The sequence below is a fragment of the Leucopleurus acutus genome, assembly GCF_964270905.1.
Source record: "Leucopleurus acutus genome assembly, chromosome: 6".
In the NCBI taxonomy this organism is placed as follows: domain Eukaryota; kingdom Metazoa; phylum Chordata; class Mammalia; order Artiodactyla; family Delphinidae; genus Leucopleurus; species Leucopleurus acutus.
In genome coordinates this window covers 12189761-12204477 of record NC_139149.1, presented here as the reverse complement: position 1 = coordinate 12204477, position 14717 = coordinate 12189761, and positions in this window count along the sequence as shown.

The window sequence follows — 14717 nt, the reverse complement described above, 5'->3', positions numbered from 1 at the left end:
TATTAGGCACTGGAAATTTTCATTTATTCAACAAATAATTATCGAGTGCTTGTCTGTACCGCATATTGTTTTGGAGCTGGGGAAACAGCAGTAAAACTCACATGCAAGATTTCTCTTCTCATGGAATTTATATTCTAATGGAGAAGGAGCAAAATAGGTAGGATAAATAAGAATGCAATATGCTTAGAAGAGTTAACTACTAAGGAGAAAAAATGTAAAAGGGGAAAGGGGATAAGATATTGTGATGGGATGCTGAGGGGGTCACATTTCAGTGAGAATACCAGGGAAGAACTTTCAGAAAAGGTGACAGTTGAATGAAAACTAAGAAGAAGCCAAGAAATTAACCACAAGGGTATCAAGGAGAAGAATACACAAGGTAGAAGGAATAGTAGGTGAGAAGCAAAGATGCTTAGCATTTTGAGGGAGAGTAAGGATGTCATAGCCATTTGGTAAATCATGTGAGGGGAGAGAAAGGTAGAAGATAAAGCCAGAGGGGTAAAGGTAATGGCTGATGGAGGGTCTTGAGGGGCATATGAAGGCTTCTGCCACTTACTCTCAGTAGATGGGAAACCACTGGAGGGTGCTGACAGAGTAACAGCTGATCTGATTTATGACTTAGGAGGACCACTCTAACTGCTATGATGAGATAAGAATGCAAAGATGGGTCAAATACAGTGGCAATGTCAGTGAACTCACACTCAATTTAAAAGGCTGAAATGAATACAAGTTCAATGCAGTGAGTTAAGTGTTATTACAGAATTCAGAGTGCTATGAGAGGCTAGGATAACCCCTAAGACTCCTGCTCACTCCTCAGCCTACTCTAATTGACTTCCACCTCTCTAAGTCCACTGAGATAATTCCAGCTAACCATTCTGATGTCTTGTATGTTACCAAGCTCAATGTCATTTTTAAAATCATCATAACCTTGATGTCTCAGCAGCAGCCGTGAATTTTCTCATTGCCATTCTTCTGGAAATAGTATCTTCTCTTTGACTGTCATGCCTTGTCCATATTTTCCCCTCATTTCTCTTTACAGGCACTTACTTTACTAGCTCATCTTCCTCTCTCCTGGTCATTAGGAACTCAGACCTCATCCAGGACTGCCCCTTTGAACAACTTCAGAGGGCTCAGTTACGACACAGTTGAAGGGACTGGTGCTTTTTGAAGCTGAGTGTTGCTACCTGGCATGGCATGTAATGAAATAACTCATCTCTGTCTTAGTCTTTCATCTGTGTTGGTTCTCTGTACCTCAGGAATCTCCATCATGCATGTGGCTTCAAACTAAGAATTGTTTACACACTTATGTCTCCATCCCAGGATGTTTTGCTGTGTAACACACTCCTATCAGTTGGCTGCTTGATATCCGCTGTTGGGTGTCTCAAATGTACTTCAAACTGTTATGTCACAAAGAGAACTCAAGGACTTCTCTTGATACAAGTTCCTCTTCCAGTGTTCCTGGGCTAACGGACCACTTCCATCCATGCTGCTATGCAAGCCAGAAACCTACAAGTCCCTTTTGATGTATCTACTTCAGTACCCTCCAAGTCCAATCCATTATCCATCCATTGACTTGTTTCCCCAAGCCATCACCCTAGCCCAACATAACTTCATCTCCTGCCTTTTCTTCCTTCACAAATCCTACTCTGCACCACCACAGCCAAAGTTTTTCAAAATGCTAACTGAGTCCTGTTACCAACCACACACCTGTTTAAACACTAATGGATTTCCTAGAAAAAAAAATGATCATAATCTTTAAGTCCCCAGATGTTCTAACCTTTGTCTACCTCTCCAAGTTCATCTTGCTTTGATGCTTCCCCTTCCCCCTTTACATTCCTACTGCTACGGGCTCTTAAAAATTTATTTTTTACACATATGAACCTCTTTACCTTAGTTGCTGAGGGAGATGTCATTGCTTATCTACATATTTTTCTGCCGCAACTAATCACTGAGACACACCAAGTATCTAGAAATACCTGGATCTTGGCATATCAGGCAAACATACTATTATATAGAGTTTTTTGGATCATTTAAAAAATTAATCAGATTTGAAAATATTACAGACAAAAATTAGAATTTGATCTATTTAGGGAATTGTATGGAATGCCTATAAGGATTGCTTGGGTTCCATCTCAGAATGGCCATGTTCTAAGTGTCTGCTTCTGGACAACCCACACAAGCTCTCCTTGCTTCATTTTCTTCTATAAAGAAAGTTTCAGTGAACATTAATAAATGAAAATAAGTAAGTAAATAAATAACCAACATCTATCGGGCTAGCTCTCATCAAATATAGTTCTCTAGCCTTGCAATTCCTATAATAAGTTGATTTAAATTCTCTTTCATCAAATGTCCTCTCTGGTTAAGAGAGTGCTTCTTGGTTTTAGATATGGGATTTTTTTTTTTGTCTGTAAAGCCTTTCTCTGCTTGAATCTGAAGAGCTTAAATTAAACAAGCCTTACACAAAAAGACATCGATAAAATAGGAAAAACTAGACAGGACTCTCCTTCCCAGTGTTGAGGAAAAGAAGGCATAACACCATCACCTGTGATTAGAAAAGTTGTCTGAGCTATTACGAGTCAGTTTAGAACCTACCATAATGTTTTGGCATCTGTAGGAATACCTCTTACTGTAAAGAAAAGGTTAATCGCTGTGCTTTTCCAGCTGTTTCACACGGGCCAGATGTCTGAGTAGCCCAAACTACTTAGCTGCATATTAGTGCCACATAAACTGCCGGCTGCTGCTTGTCGGGAGAGCTGTTAATTTCTGTAGAATGTTGCACTGAATGTCAGTAAGGTTTGAATTAAAATAAATTTGCTAAGTGGGTTGTATGTAAATGCTGGTACAAGAATTAGTTTAATGGAAGCAAAAATTATGCACAATTTGAGCAACACTCTGAGGCTTTTTTCACACTGCCCTCTCTCCAGTATCTGTATTTCCTGTCTGGCTTTCACAGTTTCTGTAATTTGTCAGTACCGATGCACTACATATAGCCAAAGCATTCTATCAAAACTGAATCTTTATGTCCTACACCTGAAATTAATATAATGTTGTAAATCAACTAGACTTCAATTTAAAAGCCACTGAATCTTACAATTGGAAAAAAATTCTTGTAAAACATGATAGGTATTTATACTGCTTGAGAATATTATTATGACAATGAACTATTATGTAGTGTTCTACAAGTTATAAATAATAACATTCAGTGCATGTACTGGATTCAGACTAAGTTTCAGATTGAGGGCTCAGTTTCTACATACTGTAATCTTAGTTTAGGGTCTGCATGCTGTATCTGCAGACCATATCTCACATATGGTTCATTTTCACAAATGATCTCATTTATTCCTCATAATTATTGCAAACGGCAATATTTCTGTATTCATTCTATATCTTTATTTTCTTGAAACAGAAATTGAGATCAAGGTGGATTGTGAATTTACTGGTTTGTGGTGACACTAGGATTTTAACTGCAAGGCTATAGCTCCATAGGTCATGATTTTTGTATTGTTTCTTTTTGGATTAGTACAGATTGTTTCTTCTGTACAACTACTGACATTAGGCAACTGCACACATGAGTGTTTTGGTGATAGAGGTGGCAAGGAGAAGGGGGAGTATTTCAAAGTTCAGAGTCCAGTTGGGTGAGAACATCTTGGGACCTAAGGAAGCAGCCTGGCTTTGAGGAGTTTATTATCGTCAACATCTTTTCCTTTTCCAATGTGCTTGCAGTTGCTGTAGTAAGCAGTTTCTGTCATTTTTGACCTAAGATATCTTTAAACTAGTCTCATAAGCTATCAACATTTATTGATGTTACACAACTAGTCACTCTTAAAAAGAGAAAAATACAAAACTCATAATTTTAAAACAAAATTATTTTTTAGTGCCATGCCATTTATTTAACTTTTAAAGAGAAAATTTGCTTTTTCACAAGAAAGGGAGAACTAACATGTGTGAATGTGCATACATACAAACATGGAAGTTCTGCTAATTATACAGAATTAGTTTTACTTAATTATTTCACTTAATTATCAAAATAATCTAGTATCATTTTGATACAAAGATAAATGTATTGTCTACATTTTACAGAAAACTTCAGAAAATTTAAATACTAATTTTTTTTTTTTTGCTTTCTTCCATCTTCTCCATTTTCTCCTTAAAGGATAATAGGAAGCATCATCTTCTTCCTTAATATTCATCTGTGAAATAAGTTAAGAAACCTGCCACTGTCTATATAATTTAAAGAAATTTATTACAGTTGTTAAACTGAAGCATTAATATGTATTTTGCCTGGATATTAAGCTATTAAGAGGCTTTAGAAAAAGTGGTTAAGAGGAAAAATAAGATTAGGACAGAATAGGTAATACTAAGAAACTTGAAACAATACAAATGAGGTAATTACCATTTACACAAGAATGCACAGGTTTGTTAAAATTAATAAGAGATGTGTTTTTCTTATGTGTCATATTTTAAGAAGTCTTAATACAGCTGTTCCATTTCTCATTTAAATATCTCTAAACCTCTTCTAGGTCCATATGACTGAGGGAGAATAAATAAAACCTTTCCTATCCTTTCAAACAAACATGAAAGGCAGGTAAAATGTATTTTTATGTTAAATAGAATACATAGACTTCCCTTTAAAAATGGAAGGGGAAATCTCTGCTCATATCAAGAATAAATAGAAAATTACTTTAAATATCTACCAGAGGGAGAAAAAGGCAAAATTTTACAAAGTAATAGCAATTAGCTTGACAATAGACTTTTCATCACTACAAATAAACAAGGCCAAGAAACTATTATCTTTAAAGCATTCAACTTAGAATACTTACACTAGTTATACCATTATACTATATGGTGAGTATCAGAGTAAAGTCAAGACATTTAAGAATTATAAAGACTACAAGAATTTATTACTCATCTATCCTCCTGGAAAAAACCACTAAAGGATGTAGCTGAGGAGGAAAGTAATGAATCTAGGTGGAAAAGTGAGGTTCATATGAAACTGTAACAAAAAAAAGTAAAAATATGTGGTATTACTTTCCCATTGTTGCTGTAACAGATGCCCACAAATGTAGTGTCTTAAAAAGCACAAATTTATTACCTTACAATTTGGAGGCAAGAAGTCAAAAATCATTCTCACTAGGCTAAAATCAAGGTGTCGGCAGGGCTGGTTCACCTTGGGTACCTTAGGGGAGAATCAACTTCCTTGCCTTTTCAAGCCTCTCAAGAGTACGGGCACCCTTAGGACATGGCTTATTTCTCTATCTTCATAGCCATCAGGGTAGCATCTTTAAACCTCTGCCTTCTCTGACCTCTGCTTCCATGGTTATATTTCCTTGTGTGACTCTCTTGCCTTCCTCTTTCCCTTATAAGGACTCTTTTAATTACTCTGAGCTCACACAGATAATCCAGGATAATCTCCTTATTTCAAATCCTCTAATCACAATTTCAAAGACCTTTTTTTTTGCCATGTAAAGTAACATGCTCACAGATTCCACAGATTAGAATATAGATCTCTTTGGGGGACCTTTATTCTGCTGACCATGCATGTTGATAGAGCTAAAAATATAATGACTATAAAAAGAAAATAGAAGCAGTAGTTATATTTCTGCTAAAATAAAGGCAAGGGAAAGGAGCCATATTAACAAAGGAGCATCAGATTAATTAAAAAATATAGAAGGTAGAAAATTATTGAAAGACAAAGGAAATGCACAATGAAGAAAATCAACAAAGGAAAAGTTTGATCCTTTGAGAAGACTAATAAATTTGATAAACTCGTAGCAAAACTAAACTAGAAAAAAAATATGTATAATGCACAAATCACCTGCATTAGAACTTGCATACATGAAAACTTAATAAAATGATATCATAAACAACTCTATGTGAATCAATTTGAAATTTGATTCATAATTAATGGGAGAAAATTATCCAATTCATTTTGTGAGGTCTGAATAACCTCGAAAACAAAACCTATCAAAATATTACAAGAAATAAAAATTACTAGTCAATCTTTCTCATGAGTCTAGATGCAAAAATTTCTGCATGTGATATTAGCAGTTTAAATCCAGAGGTATATTAATAGGATAACAGGATGATGAATCATAAATACATTTTTTATTCCAGGAATACAAAATTTCTTTAAAATTTGAAAATCAAGCAATGTACTCTACTCAATGCTCTGTGGATACCTAAATGGGAAGGAAATCTAAGGAAGAGGAGATATCTGTATATGTGTGGCTCATGCACTTTGCTGTAAGCAAAAACTAACACACTTTAAATCAATTATACTCCAATAAAAAAAGAAAATCAAACAATGTGATTCATCATATTAGCAAAATAGATGAGGAAATTCATTTGATCACCTCAATAGTTGCAGAAATTTCATTTGATGTAATTTAGCACCTATTCACGGTGTGATTATCTACTTAGAAAATCCAAAAGAAACTACAGATAAATTGCTAGGATTATTGAGTTAATTTAGTAAGATTGCTGGGTTCATGGTCAATAAAGAGAAATAATTTTTATACTTATACTGCCACAAATAATTAAAAGATAAAATTTTAAAAAACGGGTGTCATTTATAATACTGAAAAATAACTCTAGAAATAAATTTAGAAAATATTTGCAAGACATTGACACAGAGAACTACAAAATATTATTGAGGGAAAGTACAGAAGATCTAAATAAAAGGAATGATATTCCGTGTTAAGGGATGAAAGACTCAATGAAATAAAATTGTCGGTGTTCCTTACATTGACCTATTAATATATTATAATCTCAACTGAAATCTGAGCTGCTTCTTTTTTCTTTTAGTGAAAAATTTCACGTTGATTCTAAAATGCTTATGGCAGTGCAGAAGGCCAAAGTTAGCCAAATTAAACTTGAAAAGGAACAAGTTAGATAATTTATACTTGTAGGCATCAAGATTTATTATACTACTATAGTAAGGAAAAGAGTGCTGTATTAATGTAAAAAGACAAAACAATGAAGGGAAAAATAATAGATTTGTTTAATAAATAATGCTGTATCAGTTAAGTATCTAAACAGAAAAAAATGAATCCTAATCTTTATGCCACACCATACATAGAAATCTGTTTGAGGTGGGTAGATTGTAGATCTGATATGAATGATAAAGCAATAAATCTTACAGAAGGTTATATATGACAATAACTTTATAATCTTGGGGTAGGCAAAATTTTCTTAAACAGGACATAAAAAGTCCTAATCGTAAAGAAAATAACTGGTAAATTGTATTACACTAAAGTTAAGACTTTCTGCTCAACATACTATTAAGGGAGTGAAAATCAAACCACTACAGAAAGACTTCTGAATTTTTAGCAATTTCTAAGAAAAAGGTAGACAACACAATTTTAAAACTGAGGAAAAGATTTAAAAGGCAGTTTATTAAAAGTCTATCAGGATAAAAAACTTATAAATAATAGCTAAAAATGTGAAAATATGCTTACATGATTAGTTATTAAAGAGATGAAAATTACACTACGATCTGTTTCTATTACCTACCTATCAAAGCAACTAGAATCGAAAACAAAAGCAAAACAATAATAATTCTTTAATATTAAAATTCTCATGTACTGCTGATGGGAGTGTAAATTGGTACAGTCCCTTGGAAATCTGTTTTACCCACAAGCACATACCCAAAATAACAACATGCATATGTTCATGAAAAAAAAAAAAATATATATATATATATTTGTGGAAAAAAAATATATATATTAATAAATATATATGATCAAAGCTGCAATGTTTGAGTCCAAAGTGGCAACAGCCCAAATGCTTATCAACACTAGGGTAGATAAATACATTTTGGTATATTCATGCAATGTTATATCATAAAGCAGTGAAAATATACAAGTCATTGCTCTATCCAAAAGCATAAACAAAGGAAGCCATATATAAATGAATTATACTGCATGGTACCATTTATAAAAATTTTAAATGACATAAAAGAAAACTAATTAATGGTTCTAATAATTTATCTGCCTGTTTGTTTAATTTCTATTATTTATATTCACATTATGTCAGCTTCATTTTGATTAGAATATACATGGTTTATCTTTTTTCTTTTTAATAACCTTACGAACTAATTATTTATTATCTTTGATGAATATAATTTAAGCAGCATATAGCTAATTATTTTTAGTTTGTTTTACTTTTTGCAATCTGAGAATCTTCTTTCTCATAATTGGTTTTAGCTCATTTATATGAATTGTGATTACAGGTATATTTAGTGTCATAAGTTAAGAAATGTTTATCTTTGGGGATAATTGCTTTGAGAGGGTTTAAGGAAGATTTCTGTATTGCTACACTCTTCTATTTCTTGGTTGGAGTGGTGGTAAAAATTTATCAGACTGTGTGCTTGATATTATGTACCTTTTAGAAGGTATGTTACATGTCAATAAAATGTTTACTTAAAAATTATATGAAATAAAGGTGTTTTAATGAGAATTGAAGGATTTAACAACCCCTCCCCCAAACATATAGGGTGTGTAATTGATGTGATATCATTTTAAATGAAAATAATTTCTCAACCAATACTATACGTGAAAAAAGTAAAGATTTAAAAGCAAAATATAGGTAGGAGGAGTCAAAATTATTGGAAGCAATAAAGGGGAATATATTTATTTATTGGAAGCAATAAAGGGGAATATATTTATAACAGGATAAGGAATATATTCTTCAAGAAGAAAGTAAAAATAAAATCCCTAATCAAAGAAAAAAAGTAGTATAATTTGACTTCATTAAATATCAACCATTTATAACACAAAGACAACAACAAAAAGACACTGCAAGCAAAGTTACAGGAAATATAATCAATTAAGAAAACAAGTTTAGAATATCATACTAATGTTTAGAAATTTGGTGGATATGTAAATTAGTATACAATTTGAAGAACATATTTTAATATTTATTAAAATAGAAAATGACTCAGTGAAGAATATATATATAAAGAATATATAAAAAGTATACATATATGTGTATATAATCCAAACATAGATACGTTTTTTATATATAAACTCTGGCACAGGTGCTCTAGAATGTTAATTGTTCATCTATCTAGTTTCAGCTTTTGAATTGGCAGAGGGGAGAAGAAAGGAAGGGGAGATCTGAGATAATTATTCTTTTATTAATCTGTTTACTCATTCAGAAAGTATTTATTGAGTAAGTGCTAGGTATCGTACTCTATCTAGGCTGCTGTCAGTTCACACGTGGAAGTTTCACCCTGTCTCAGTGAGATGTCATGAGTCCTCTAGTAATAAATGCAAGTTGCTACTGTAGTTCAAAAGAAAGAATCTGTTTGTGGGTACTGGGGAAGATCTCACATCCCAGAGGGTTCTTGAAAGATGAGGTCTATGCAAAGATAGATAGGGAGCTGCACACCACTCCATGGAAGACCAGATATCTGAGTCACTAAAATCATCTTGTCTTACTGATGAAGAGGCTGTCTTGTGAGGGCTATTAGCATAGACTCTGGAAGTCAGGATAAGCCTGAGCCCTTTATACTATCAGTCATTTTATGGGTGTTAGGTAGCCAACTATGCATATCCAGACTGGGAAAAATACAAAAAATTACTGTTTTGGAAACAGAATCCAGTCAGCTGGGCAGAGGAAATTCTCAAAAGAACAGAAACCAGAGACAGAAAGTTAAATTAGGCTACTAAAGAGAAACAAAGATTAATAAGGTAGAGAAAACAGTGTGGAAGTAAAGAAGGGGAAAATTTAAACATGGAGGTTATATAGTATGGTGAGCCTTGATGGCTGTTCGTATATGAGAACGTAAGGCAGGGAGAGATGTGGTAATGACTGAATTTTCATAACTTCTAATGAACACTGTGAGTCATTCAATAGTGTCCAGTTGGCAGGTGGAAATAGGAAAACTAATTATGGTTCTTCTGCTTATGAATTTCAGGAAGCTTATATTGAAGCTGGTCTCTTTTTCCTCAGGAATCCCATTTGAGCTAATAAGCTTCATAACCACAACTTACTTCATGTCATGGCTTTGTCTGTGAAGGGAAAATTATTTATTGAATCGGAAGTTATTCTCCTGAAGTACAGTCACTACTGATGCACATCTGAGGAAGAATCGTCTTTTTTTGACAGCATGCCAGAAAATGAAAATTTCCACACAGAACAGGAGAAATATTAACATATGAAGACCTTGAGAAAGGATACTGATTGCTTTACTGAGTGGTCTGGTTCAAATGAACTCCTAATACATATGGACAGTCTCAAAAATAATCACCTTCTCTACTCTTAAGAGTGTCATGATATTAAAATATTCCATGGTCATTCAGATGGCAATCATTTGAATGCCCAAGGTTTTTAAAAAGGAAAAAGGAAAACCTAAATACTTCGGCAACTGGACGCATGATTTTAAATAGCAGAGGGAATTATCAACTTAGAGAAAAAACATCAGAACAAAAAGTAGGTGCTGCGTTATTAATTTATCTTATTTGGGAAAGTCAGAATGTCTCACTGGGTATTTGTTGGTCACTTCTTTTTGTCTAGAAATTGGTTATTTCTTTTGCCTGAAGTGAAAGCATTCTGAAGAGACTTTGTCAAGATCTGGATGTTTTGAAAACAGTGATAATTATGATCTCAGAAGTGCTTTAACACATATTCGTTAGGCATGTTCTTACTCAGAACCAAGGCATTGATTTTGAACAATAAAATCCAATGTCAATTTAAAAAATACACCTGCAAGTTCTTGAACATCCAATTAAATTGATAACTCCTTAGTTTTGCTTTCCCTAGGAAAATGGATTCTCATTTCCTAAATCCCAGTGACATTTTCTTTATCCACTTGTAAGATGCCTTATTTAGAGAAACACAGTGTGAACTTATATATTGGTCTGGGTCACTTTGCTCCGGGTGAGGCTGGAATTAATCAGTAGGAAATGGATATTCCCAGTGTCAGTCATTGTAAGAAGAAATTATACTTGAGAATAAGACAGAAGGAAGCTAGATTAGCCATGGCCAGAAGGAGTCCAGGCAGAAGGACCCATGGGTAATCTACATCTCTGCTAAACCCACTGCTCTGATCCTGTTGCCCTCATGCCAGCGTTGGATGGTTGCCCAATGTCAGAGGCTGGCTGGTGTCAACAAGATGAGACATTTTGTCAGTTAGTGGTTTCATGCCTTTTCCTTATTGGGCCTTAACATGTGATAAAAAATCTTCAAACTTTGTGCCCACGCCCATGTGTTTTCATCTCAGACCTCTTGTTCCCAGTCTTCCAACTTTCCTCTATTCAGGCCCTTGGCCAGATGACCAGTCCAAGTGATTCATTGGCCACTGTTCATGAATTTCCATATAGTCTCATCCCAGGCTGTTTCTCTTTCCACACAGGACATATGACCCGTTATACTGCTCGAAGCTCTGCCCATTGAGGAGATTTTCCTTTACCACTCTATACTGAGGTCATCCTTGAGTGAAACTGGACTGCAATTGCAGTCTATTTTTATCTGGCACTCACATACCTAATCAAAACATACATAAACTAAGCTGTTTGTTTTCCCTCCTCTGTTCTTTGGTTACAAGGGCTCTCTCATAGGGCTGGTTGTGTGGGCTGACAGAGGTCAGTTCTGGTGCTACAGTGGTGAATGACATGGGGTCCTGAGATGCTTGCCTGTGCCCTCTTGTCTTGCTCATGTTTAGGTACTGATGTACTGCATTCATCATGCATCATGTGCTGTGCTTGGCCTGCTCCCTTTAGGACTCAGTCAATACTGAACTCATGATCAGTTCCAGATTCATGATCACTTGGTGTTCCATGGCTAGATTTTCAGTGTCTACCAAGGTCCAAAAGCACAAGAGAAATATTTTTCAAAAAATGTGTACTTCTCTGCTGACTATGATATTGTCTTTTCCCAGAAGACCAGAGGCTTGAACTGTGATTCTCCCGTGGGGGTGTGATGAAAGTCTATGCATCATCTTTCCCCACTATTCCTACCAGCGCTATCGTAACCAGCTGCATTTTAAGGACCAAGTAGCAGTATCTCTTGTACTTAGTCTGGACTGCTGCAGGACCCTTTCCTGTTCTGGGCCAATGTCAAATCTGGGAAGCTTTTGTGTGACCTGGTTGTAGGTGAGAGCAATGTTCTAAGGTGTGTAAGATGCAGTCTCCAAATCCTTGAGAGGCTTATTATGTATGTTTATGAAATAAAATATTTGTGATTCCCTCCCCCCATTCATATGTTGAAACTCTAACCCCCATTGTGACCGTATTTGGAGATTGGGACCTTTGGGAGGTAATTAGGGTTAGATGAGGTCATGAGTGTGGGACCATGATGATGCCATTGTAAGAAGAGAGATGCTGTTGGCTCCCTCTCCCTCCTCCCCTCTCCCTTCCCCACCTCTCCTCTTTCCCTTCCCCTTAACCTCACTCACCCTCCCTCTGTCTCCCCTTGCAGACACAAAGGGAGTGATCATGTGAGCACAGGTCAGAAAAGTGGCCATCTGCAACCCAGTGGGAGAACACTCACCAGAAACTGACCACACTGGCACCCGAATCTCAGACTTCTAGCCTCCAGAATTGTAAGAAATAAATTTCTGTTGTTTAAGCCATTCAAGGCTATGGATTTTTGTTAAGACAGACTGAGCAGACTAAGACAGGTATTATCATTCCTTCTTCATGGCGACAGGTGGGAGATGCAATAATTGGTCTTTTAAATTGGATAAGATATCCCAACATGTCCTCAACATATGGACCCCTAATATTTTTACTAATATGAAAGGCCCTTGAATCTTTGTAGGATTTTTCTCCTACACTCAGAAATACATGTTATACTAATTTTTCTGATGTGCTAGCTGTTTCTTGCTCAATCATGATAATTAGCATGATGTCATCAATGTTTTGGATCATGTGATGTTGAGTGGTATGTATAGTTAGATGATCCAGATCTCTTTGAACCACATTATGACAGAAGTTGGGGTAGTGAATATAGTCCCATGACAAAACTTGAAACTTTACTGATGTTCATTCCTTGCCAGTATAAATTGTGTCTGAACATTTTTTCTGATAACAATAGAAATATTAATGGCCAAATTAATGACCATATATGTTTACCTGAAGCCATGCTAATGTGCTTTTGCAAAGATAAACATTTGGCATTGTGGCTGCAACTGGGACAACTACTTGGTTGAGTTTGTAGTTTAGCTTGTAATGATAGTTTAATGTGTTCCTTTGGGATTTGTCTGGTTTCTACAGGAACTAAACTGATAAATCAAATGGTGTTTGTTAGGACTACCAGTTTAGAGAGCCTTAAGGTGTACTTTTATGCCATTCTCCCACCTACTTCCATCTCCTACCCCTTGATGAATTGTTATTTTAGGTGTACCATCCATGTGGTGTACCAGTATGACCATCACACAAGGCTTGTACTAAAAATCAATATATTTGATTTTGCTTTTATCTTTTCCTAATCCGTTAAGCACTCCTCAGCCAAAAAGAGACTTTGTTTTTTATCTTTTTTATTGTGGTAAAATATACATATTTTAGCCACCTTTAGTGATCAGCTCTGTGGCAATTTGCACATTCACATTGTTCTGTAACCATCACCACTATCCACCTCTAGAATTTTTCATCATCCCAAACTGAAACTCTGTATCATTAAACATCAGCTCCCAATTTCTTCATTCCCCAGACTCTGACAACAAATGTTCTACTTTCTGTCTGTATGAATTTCACTGCTCTAGGCTCCTTATATAAATGGAATCATATAGTATTTCTGTTTTCGTGACAAGTTTATTTCACTTAGTATAATGTCATCATGGTTCATTCATCTTGTACCATGTGTCAGAATTTCCTTACTTATTAAGGCTGAATAATATTCCATTGTAAGTATATGCCACATTTTGTTTATCCATCCATGGGCATTTAGGTTGCTTCTATCTTTTGGCTGTTGTAAATAATGCTGCTGTGTATATGGGTGTGCAGATATCTCTTTGAGACCCTGCTGCTTCTTTTTCAATTCTTTCAATTCTTCTGGGCAAAAGCTAGAAGTATAATTGCTGGATCACATAATTCTATTTTTAGTTTTTTCAGGAAATGTCATCCTGTTTTCACAGTGGCTGTACCATTTTACATCCCCACCAACAGTGCACAGGATTCCATTTCTCCTCATCCTTGCCAACCATATTTTCTGTTTGTTTTTTTCATTTTAATGGTAGTTACCTAATGGGTTTGAGATGGTGTCTCATTATAGTTTGTATTTGCATTTCCCTAATGATTAGTGATGTTGAGCATCTTTCCATGTACTTATTGGCCATCTGTATATCATCTTTGGAGAAATGTCTATTCAAATTATTTTCCCATCATTTAGTTTTCTTGTGTGTGTGATTTTGTTAGTAAGTTTTAGGAACACTTTCTATATCCTGAATATTAATCCTTTATCAAATATATGATTTTCAAATATTTTATACCATTTTGTGGTGCTTTTCCACTCTTATTATGAACTTTGATGTACAAAAGCTTTTAATTTTGATGTTGCCCTATTTATATACTGATACTTTTATTTTGTTGCCTGTGTTTTGGTGTTATATTTAAGAAATCATTGCCAAATCCAGTGTTATGTAGCTATTCCCCTGTGTTCTCTTCTAAGCATTTTATAGTACTAGTTCTTACATTAATCTCTTTGATCCATTTTAAGGTAATTTTTGTGTATGGTATAAGGTAATGGTCCAACTTCATTCTTCTGCATGTGGAGATCAA